The sequence below is a fragment of the Periophthalmus magnuspinnatus genome, chromosome 24, assembly GCF_009829125.3.
Source record: "Periophthalmus magnuspinnatus isolate fPerMag1 chromosome 24, fPerMag1.2.pri, whole genome shotgun sequence".
Taxonomy (NCBI): Eukaryota; Metazoa; Chordata; class Actinopteri; order Gobiiformes; family Gobiidae; genus Periophthalmus; species Periophthalmus magnuspinnatus.
The window spans coordinates 2,577,458-2,588,686 of record NC_047149.1 but is presented as its reverse complement, the minus strand read 5'-3'; positions in this window follow the sequence as shown (position 1 = coordinate 2,588,686).

Genomic DNA, 11,229 nt, shown 5'->3' with positions numbered 1-11,229 from the left:
CTCTGCAGTATTTCTAAAATCATTGTAGGTAAACAAAATGAAAATACGATTGAAAAGCTTATATGCTGCAAACCCAACATCTTTATTTAATTGCTAGTCTTTTACTTATGATCTCATCATTGTATAATTTCATTTGCTCCATTTGTTTGCTGAGTTAATTTGTTTATGAGAGGAGTTTAAAATTTGCTTAAAACCTTGTTTGTATAAATGCTAAAATTACTTTGTATGTAAAATATACCAAATTTGTTGGTAAAAAGAATTCAGTTAAAATGTTTAAGTTATGTATGGGATTTTGTTCACTTAAGTGTTCAATCATACGAAATAACATGCACTCAGTTAGCTGCTTTCTCAGATTTTCAGCCAGCTCTTTAGCAGCTTTTTGTCACTGTTGAGAATGATCCACATTGAGCATCCACATCAAGCCTCATCAATGGAATAACCTTTGACCCCGAGACTTTTTTTTTTTCTCCTCCTTCCAGAGAGTTCTCTTGTGGCTTGATTAAATGAAGTGAGCACCCTGAGCATCTCTTCAATGATTTCAAATTCTTCAGGAGTCAGTGGAGTAATACCAGTTTTTAATGAGGCTAGTGAGACCCAGACGGCCTCCTGCTCATTCTTTCCAGCATGTGGTAGGTGCTGTTCCATCGTGTCGGCACCTCATTTATTTTATGGAATGTTTTTTCTTTTTTTTTTTAGCTGTTGCTGCATTTGGGTGAGCTTTTCTTTGGCCCTGGTGTCACAGTTTGCCGTGTTTTGTTGCGTTTGTTGCTGTGTGTGATTTGATCACATGTTTGTTTGTTTTTTACAAGTAAATTCATGGAATGGGCAATACAAAAGGTTTGCAGTATTTGCAGCATTCGAGCACATGAAATTATGTTTGCTGCTGCATCAGTGACAAGACACCTGACCTTGCCTACTATACCCCACTCCTCCATGAGGCTCCTTTTAACAGTGGCCATGTTTTTTGCACTGCGTTTCTGAGGAAAATAATGCACTCCCAAGACTGATGAACGGAGTTCTTTGTCCATAGTGGCAAGTAACAGCAAGATATGCCTCCATATTAATGGACGTCCACATATCAGCTGTTAAAGTAACAGTAATGGTGCTCTGTAGGTCCTTTTTGTTTTCTTCTTTTCCTCCTCATATTTCTGGCTCACTAAGTCCTTGATGGTCTAAAAATAACCAGTCAGTGTAATAAACTATTTTTTAAGATTCAGATATATTGAAATTCTCACAAAAAATGGGGTACTCACAGGAGTATCTGCCAATTCTTCATCAATGCTGAGGCATTATAGAGAGCGGCATGGCAACGAAGTGCTCTTACTGATGTAAGATAGCTCTGTGGAGCAGAGCCAACACTTCACCTACAACAGTGTCTCGTTTGGTACATCCATACGACACACTTCCTGTATCGGTCATGTGTATTTTTTTTATTAAAGCGTTACACGCACCAATACCAGGTTTCGTTCTTGTGCACTCGCCACAGAACTGACGGACCAGTGATGTTCGTCCCATCACTACCCTTGATCTGAGGCTCCAGGCAAGATCTCACCCTGTGGGGTCAAAATGATCACAAGAACGGTGAGCAAAAATCCCAGAACCACACGGGAGGACCTAGTGAATGACCTGCAGAAAGCTGGGACCAAAGTGACAAAGACTACCATCAGTAACACACTACGCCACCAGGGACTCAAATCCTGCAGCGCCAGACGTGTCTCCCTGCTTAAGCCAGTAATAATAATAATAATAATAAATTTTATTTATATAGCGCTTTTCAGGACACTCAAAGTCGCTTCACAGTGGATACAATAATAAAATATCACAAAAATTTACAACATAAAATCAAGCATTAAAAGCGATTTTGAACAGGTGAGTTTTGAGTTCTTTCTTGAAGGTGGGGAGGTCAGAGCAGTCACGGAGGGGTTTAGGTAGTGAGTTCCAGAGGGTGGGGGCAGCGATGGAGAAGGCTCTGTCCCCCCAGGTTCGGAGCTTGGTCCTACAGGGCAGGGACAAGAGGTTGGAGCTGGAGGAGCGAGATGGAGTGTGGTGGTGGAGCAGGTCTGTGAGGTAAGGAGGGGCCAGGTTGTGGAGAGCTTTGAATGTGATAAGAAGGATTTTGAAGTGGATGCGCTGAGGGACGGGGAGCCAGTGGAGCTTGTGGAGGATAGAAGTGATGTGTTCATGTGAGCGGGTGTGGGTGAGGAGGCGGGCAGCGGAGTTCTGAATGTACTGTAGTCTGTTGAGGGTTTTGGATGGTGTACCATAGAGGATGCTATTGCAGTAGTCGATTCTGGATGTAATGAATGCGTGGATGAGAGTTTCAGCGGCAGAGAAGGTGAGTGATGGGCGGAGACGGGCTATGTTTTTGAGGTGAAAGAATGCAGTCCAGTATATGTCCAGATCCGTCTGGCGTTTGATAGAGAGCATTTGGATAATCCAGAAGAGGATTGGGAGACTGTCATATGGTCAGATACAACTTTTTGGTAAAAACTCAACTTGTCATATTTGGAGAAGTAGTAATGCTGAGTTGCATCCAAAGAACACCATACCTACTGTGAGGCATGGACTGGAAACATCATGCTTTGGGAACATTTTTCTGCAAAGGGACCGGGATGATCGTGAGATTTTGAGTGAAAACCTCCTTCCATCAGCAAGGGCACCGAGGATGAAACGTGGCTGGGTTTTTCAGCATGACAATGATCCCAAACACACAGCCCGGGAAACAAAGGCGTAAGAAGCATTTCAAGGTCCTGGAGTGGCCTAGCAAATCTCCAGATCTCAACCCTATAGAAAATCTTTGGAGGGAGTTGAAAGTCCGTGTTGCCCAGCAACAGCCCCAAAACATCACTGCTCTAGAGGAGATCTGCAGGACGAATGGGCTGAACTACCAGCAACAGTGTGTAATGAGATGAACTTTTGTTATTGACCAAATACTTATTTTCCACCATTTTCCATCTTTAAAGATCAGACAATGTGATTTTCTGGAATTTTTTTTTTTTCTCATAGTTGAAATGAACTGATGGATTCAAAATATATATTCAAGTTATATTATGTTATCTCACTGTTCATTTTAAAGGTACTGTAATGTTCACTCTTAATATAATCATTATATTCATTTCAACTATGTAATCTGCACTAATGTTTGTTGAGTCTTGCAGAAAATGTCTTTTGAAAGTGCAGGATCCCACGGGAAGAAGGTCACTGTGAAACCTAAAACAGAAACATCATGGGAGGATGTTTTGTGGAAAGAGTGACCTTCTGGAAATGCAAAAACAGAATATATTTCTCTGTGTATTTCGTCATATGTTTTTACACTGCTTGCAAAGTATACGCCCCCCCCCCCTTCAGATGTGTATGTAACTAGGGTTCCCTAACTTTAATAAAAGAGGTGAAAGACGGTCTGGGCCCCAGAGAGGGTGGTGGTTTGTAACTGTTGTTTTTTTTTTTGCCTCTCCGCTCTTTCTCCTCAATATTGAGACAAAATAATCTCTCTTGTCTTCTCTTCTTTTGAACTGTAATATAGGTTGTGAACCTATCAACTTGGTCCTTCGAGCCGGATCCCAATATACCGGAGGACTCCAGCTGATGTCGGAGACCCAGGTGAGACTGTGGCCACAGCATTCGAGACCTTTTCCAGGACTGGTCTCTTCGATATTTTTTGGAGTCCTCTAAAGGTTGACGGGATACCGAGGGAGAGAGAGACGAGAGAGTAAGTCTTGCTTTAAAAAACGGTATGACTGGGGGTCATGCCCGTAGAGAAACCCTAATTATCCTAGGCTCCAATTAGGTACTAAAACCTACTAATAGTAGTAGTAGTAGTACTAGGGACGGATGCGGAGTCCCGTTACCGGGTAAAATAGTGACATTTTACTGGCTGGTACAAAACCGTGGGAAGTAAATAAAAAGCAAGGGTGTGTGTGAGAGAGACGTGTGAGTGGAGATTCTGAACCACTAGGTGACGAATCTCATACCAAAAAGGTTGGGGAAATACGGTGTATTTCTGTGGATGCAGAGGCAAGATTTCTCCGCCTGCTGAGGCTAAAGTGAGAGATACCACACTAATCACTCGTACCAACCTGTTGTTGTATTCCAGCGATAGAGACCTCCCTAGGAGTTAAAAGCTGGACTAAATTTGAGGAAATAAAAATGGGAAATAAAACTACAAAATTGGCACTAAAAGTAAAAGACTGGAAAGCCGTGCACGCAAAATATCCTGAAAAATGTACACAGTTAGATTTGTGGGTAACAAAATATAAATTTGAAGGCGAGTTAAAATCTTCTAAAATAATGGAGCTCCAAAATAAAATATAAAATACATGAAAAATGCAAAAATAAAGAATATGATGTGTAAACTATCTATCATTACTATACTATACTATACTATACTATCATTGGGAAAAATGGCACAAGCCAGAGAAAAAGGCCAAACACAGGCAAAGCGTAAGCAACAAATTATGCTTAATACAAAGGAGGAAGATGACTTCACCACTGTAATAGCGGCTCAGCCAGAAACACCGGTACAGCAGGCTCAAGCCGAGATAGAGGGAGCAGTAGCGGGAGGGGAGCAACAAGCGCCCCCGCCTCCGTATCACCCGTATCAAAAGGCAACAGAGCTATTACACCAGATGAAAACTACACAAACTAGAAGTGAGGCAAAAGCTAAAGGTGAAAAAATTGAATTTAGTAAAACCATTACTACTTATGAACAGCCTAATGAAGCATCCAAGCAGGAACAAACTTTCATTATTCCTACTGCCCCCATGATAAGTAGTACAGAGGTACAGATCAAGATAATTTGGAAATACTGTCCCATGATGACGAACAACTCCTAGTTAGGTTGACCGCATTAAGAACAAGGATCCAAAATAGATTCACTAGGAGAGCAAATTATATGGAAATAAACAGAACTAAACAAAAAGAGGATGAAGATTTTGAGGAGTTTAAACACAGACTTACAAAAGTGTTTAAAGTACATAGTGGACTTGAAGATGAAGCTGGCAATGAAAATTGTGCATACAGACAGCAATTAAAGAATGCTTTGCACGCTAATTCTACCACAAGAATTCGTAATTGGATTGACAAGCATTATATAAATTTTGCTACAGGGGCACTAGACCAATATGTAGATTGGTCCTTCGAGCCGGATGCAATGCATGCAGATAAAGTGATTAAAAAACCACAGGAAGGAAAAATACTAGTTGATTTACAAGCTGCATTAGGGTGCGGACGCACCTTACCAAAAGTTACTCTACTTTTTAGTTTAGATTTACTTTAGTTTGTTTATTATTGTGTCTTGCATACAAAGAATGCCGAGCCCGTAAATGGGCTTATAAGACACCATTAACAAAAATACAATAGTCCAGATGTGTGATACAACAAACAAAAAGAAAACAAAACAAACAAAATCTACTAGTTAATGGGGTACAAATTTCTTTCTTGTGTGATACTGGTGCGTGCAAAACCACCATGAAAACTAAAGTCCCACATATGATGCACAGTGGGGAGAGCAGCAAATGGGGAAGTTACACATGTTTCACTGACAAAACCTGTCATGATACAAGATCCGAAGGGAAAGACAATAAAACTAGCTGTATTGTATTTCCCTGACAGCCCGTTAAATTTGTTGGGTCGTGATGCATTGGTAGCTTTAGGATTAGTCCTAATCCCAGATAACACAGGTAACATACAAGTAAAAAGAATGCAAGAAGTTCAAACCAACAACTTATGTTATTCACCCAAATGACGAGGAAGAACTGTTTCCCTGAAATGCATTAAAACTTACACAAGAGGAAGAGGCCATATTAAGTGACGTGACAGTGTTTGTGGTCAAAAGGGCCATCTGATGTAGGTCTGATTAAAGGGGTAATACCGGTAACAATTAGACCCAAATCTCAATACAGACCTTGTGTGAAACAGTATAAATTAAAACCTGATACTATAGAAAATGGCCATAAAGTGAGTAAAAATAAGCTTCAACTTTGAAAAAATACAGTTAAGTATTTAGGACATAGTTTAAGTGCTGGAGGCCGTACATACAATAATGGCAGGACGTAAAGAGGCTATACTTAAAGCACCAAAACCTCAAACAAAGAAACAAATGCCACCTTGTGTTCGAGCCGTCTTAGCTGCATCTTTAGCTGTAAAAGCTAGTGCACTACTGGTACTTTTCCATAGATTAATACTACGTGTACCACACGCAGTGTCAGCACTGCTGTTACAAACAAACTTTTCCTTTATGTCCCCAGCACGCCATCTATCTTGCATGACCAATCTATTATCACAACCTCATTTGACAATAGAGAGACGTACAACTTTAAATCCTGCCACATTAATGCCATGTGAAGATGATGATGAATCACATAATTGTATTGAATTGGCAGAAGAGACTACTAAGTGTAGACCAAAAAGACCTTAAAAGGACAAAATCATACAGGTTATGCAGTAGTCACAGACACAGAAATATTACAAGCAAAAGCATTGCCCCATACATATTCTGCTCAGGCTGCAGAATTGTATTAACTGAGGCATGTAAAAAATTTTATTTTTTTAATTAACCTTTATTTAACCAGGAAGGTCCCATTGAGATTAAAAACCTCTTTTTCAAGGGAGTCCTGGCCAAGAGGACATATAAACAATGTTTAAATTGCATAGATCATGAAAAATTGCATAGATCATGAAAAATTGCATAGATGGTAAACTTATGAAAGACAAAATATGTACAATATTTACAGACAGCACTTATGCTTACTCAACAGTGCACACATTTGCTAAATACTGGCAACACCGTGGAATGGTTACTTCTATAGGAAAACCTGTAGTACATGCTGAGTTATTAAAAGCTCTGATAGCCGCAGTACAACTTCCTAAAAGTTGGCCGTATGTAAATGTGCAGCACACACTTCTGGTACAGATTCAATAACTAGGGGAAACGCCTTTGCTGACAAAAACTGCTAAAAAAGCAGCAGAAAATCTAGTGCAAAAATAGACCAGGAACTTGACATAGGACTGCTAAAAGACATCAGATGTGGTTAAAAAAGGGAGCTAAATTAAATGATGACATTTACGTATGACCAGAAGGAAAACCTATTTTACCAAAAAATCTTTTTAAATATGCAGCAATTTTGACACATGGTGTCTCCCATGTATCAACAGTGGGGATGGTAAAGCATATAGGTCAAATATATACAACGTATGGATTTAATAATGATGCAAAAAAAAATTTGTAGAGCATGTCTCATATGTGCTAAACATAATCCACAAGGAAATTTAAGACCAAAAAGAGGAAGTTTTCCAAAACCAAAATATCCATTTCAAGAAATACACATGGGCTATATACAACCAAATAAAAGTGAAGGAAAACAGTATTGTTTGGTAATAATAGATGCCTTCTCTAAATGGATATTTCCAACCAAAACAGCAGATGCGCTAACAGTAGCAAAAGCATTGTGCAAAGATATCATAACTGGATATGGAATACCAGAAATAATATGATCAGATAATGGAAGACATTTTGTAAATGAAGTAATCACAAACATAGGGCAATTATTCTGCATTAATTTAAAGAATCACTGCGCTTTTCACCCCCAAAGTGCAGGATTAGTAGAAAGAATGAATGGTACTATTAAAGTGTATGGAGGAAACTAAAAGACCATGGACACAGTGTTTAGATATGGTAAAATTGTACATTAATGTACTACGACATCAAAAGGTTGTAAAAAGGTGATACGTGTAAAAACAATAACTTATGTTATTTGCATGTTTATGCTCACTATGGCTGCAATAATGCTCACACTGGCATTTTAGTATGGGTTAGTACCTTTAAGATGTGTAAGACTGCCTGCTCTTTCAGTGACACCAAAGCAAGCTGTGCACTCCTACGTTTATGTGGGAGATCCTATAGTGATGCATACATCCAATTTGACCAGGCTAAAGCGAGAAGTAAAAAAAAAAAAAAGACAGATCAATGCTCAAAAGAAAGACATTACAGGTTTGGAATTCAAGTTTGCATACCAATTGGAACTATCACCACAATTACTATTCCTATAAGTAGTCTTACAGCTGGGAAAGATGCACAAAATGGAATAAAATACGCTAATGACTTACTAATGATATTCAAAACCAAGGGTGGGATACATTAGTAGCTGACCAGGATAATACATGGACACCGACACAGGCAAAAACTGACTGGGCAGGTAGGCAGGCAGAGCTCCTAACCTTAGCCAAAACCGAATCCAATCTACTGGTAACAATAAATAACATAAATAAAAATTTGACTAATAATGGTCAAGAATGTTGGATGTTTTTGCTGAGAGCTCATGTATCAGGGATAGATCCTATTTACAAATTAATTATATGTGAAATGTTACAAACCCCTGAACCGGTTCTGAGTCCCAGGCTGCAAGGTAGCGGAATAAAATTAAAGCAACAATAACCTTTACTAAAGAACAAGTGTTCAATATGGCAACTGGTGTATCTGATTTTGGAAACAATTGGCTAACAATGATAGAACAGGCATCAAAGTACGTTAATAAAGACCCAGACCGCTTTTGAGAATGGTACCAGCACCTCCTGAATTAACAGTGCATTGTGTGGAGGATATCTTAACTAAAACAGTACCAGAGGCAGAGTGCGCAAAGTGGGATGCAGTGTACCCACTAACTAAACCTGAAAAACACAAACCAATATTTGAGGCCAAATTGCCAAAAGGAAATTACACCTGTATCCAACGCTCAAATTCGGTAACGAATGTTTTAGGTAATATTGATGGAAATCTATGTGAAAAAAATCTGACTACAAATAAAGCACTACCCAGAATGCACAGTGACATCTACTGGTACTGTGGAGGGAAAATACTTAGAGCAAATATGCCAAATGAATTTACTGGAGTATGCGCTCTAGTTAATCTGATAATACCTAGAATAGAAGTAATGTCAATAGAACAAGAACAATTAACAGCATTGATTGAACAACAATCTACTGAAAACCATGCGATTTGGAGTGCCCAGAGGGGTTCCTGATAAATATAAATTAGCTAATCAAATTGTTAATAATTAATTAATAATAATTCCAATCACTCCCAATAAAAACGTAGACAGAATAAACTACATCCACTACAACGTACAAAAATTGGGAAACTACACACAGGAGGGGTTTGAAGCAGTGCACGAGCAATTAAGCGCCACCTCACTTATGGTTTTCCAAAACCGCATAGCTGTTGACATGCTCCTGGCAGAACGAGGAGGAGTTTGTTCTGTTATTGGGGCCAGCTGTTGCGTGGTCATCCCTAACAATACCGCTGCAGACGGAAGCCTGACTAGAGCTATAGGCAGCCTGCGTGCGATGAATAGACGCTTAAAGGAGCAGTCTGGGTTGAGTACCCCCTTCTGGGATGACTGGCTAAGGGGGTTTGGGCGCTACAGAGCACTGGTCTCATCGGTTCTAGTATCAATTGCTGTGTTTGTAGCTATTTTAACCTTGTGTGGATGCTGTTGTATTCCTTGTCTTCGTTCCCTGATCAATAGGTTAATAACCGCTGCCATCTCACCCGCACCTGAGGACAAAGGGGTGCAGATGTACCTACTGGAGGGCAGTGATGACGAGAACCCTGAAGGAGCACTTCCAAATCACAGTTCGATAAACAGGAGGGTATGATATATTCAAGTTATATTATGTTATCTCACTGTTCATTTTAAAGGTACTGTAGGTACTGTAATGTTCACTCTTATTATAATCATTATATTCATTTCAACTATGTAATCTGCACTAATGTTTGTTCTTGAGTCTTGCAGAAAATGTCTTTTGAAAGTGCAGGATCCCACGGGAAGAAGGTCACTGTGAAACCTCAAACAGAAACATCATGGGAGGATGTTTTGTGGAAAGAGTGACCTTCTGGAAATGCAAAAACAGAATATATTTCTCTGTGTATTTCGTCATATGTTTTTACACTGCTTGCAAAGTATACGCCCCCCCCCCCCCTTCAGATGTGTATGTAACTAGGGTTCCCTAACTTTAATAAAAGAGGTGAAAGACGGTCTGGGCCCCAGAGAGGGTGGTGGTTTGTAACTGGGTTTTTGCCTCTCCGCTCTTTCTCCTCAATATTGAGACAAAATAATCTCTCTTGTCTTCTCTTCTCTTTTGAACTGTAATATAGGTTGTGAACCTATGATGAAAATTACAGGCCTCTCTCATTGTTTTAAGTGGGAGAACTTGCACAATTGGAGGCTGACTAAATACTTTTTTGCCCCACTGTATACCAGGATTCAGAGGAATATGTGTGAGAAAGTCGACTGGTCCATTGTAACAGCTGATGCCACCAACATCCCCTGGGGGTGTGACGCTGACCGGAGGCTCTGCTGTGTTTGAGGCTCTGATACTCAAATCAGCCTTTAACCTGATCTTTTAACACAATCTGACCTTTTTTAAAAAAACTGATTTAGTTGGAAATTCAACAAGTGAGCTGATTAACAAATGCTCTGCTATTAAACAAGTCCCACTCAAATAATATTAGTCACAAGCTAGCTAGCATTAGGAAAATTAAAACATGCTGTTTAAATTAATTTTGTATTTTTGAGTTTTCCAAATAATCTTAAAACTCTTGACAGTCTGCTAATCTGTGCATTGTGTTGCCATGGTGACCGCTGAACATGCCCCCATAGAGATGCATGCAGTCCACTAGCATGACATCACTGCAAAGTATCAATACCAAAATGTATTTAATCCACATTTAGTTTAGTTAACTTGACTGTCAAATTTTCAGGGCTGAACTATTTGTTTTTAAATAGTTTGATAGAAGTCAAAACCAGTTTTGAAAACTATGACCAGCCAAAAACTGTACACAAGTAAAAGTACAGTTACTTCAAAAAGAATATTACTCAAGAAGAAGTACGAAGTAGTGGTACAAGAAATTATTCAAGAAAAACTGACAAGGTATTTGGGAATAGTTCTTCTCAGGTAAGACTAGGTACTGTAACTTCAATCAAAATATTACTCAAGTAGGGGTAAAAGTATGCTGCTAGAAAAGTATGATTTATTTAAAAAGTAAATGTGACTGTGGAAAAGGTGGGTTTGCCATCTGTTAGAGAACAACACTGTGTGAGATTTATCTATAAGGGACTACTTCAAAACCTGCGTGAATCCCTCACCTGTTTTAATCACTGATAAAGGAACATTTTATCCCGAAACGCGCTGGTGTTTGCTTTATCCTTAAAAGCGAAGATGCCAAGAAGGTGT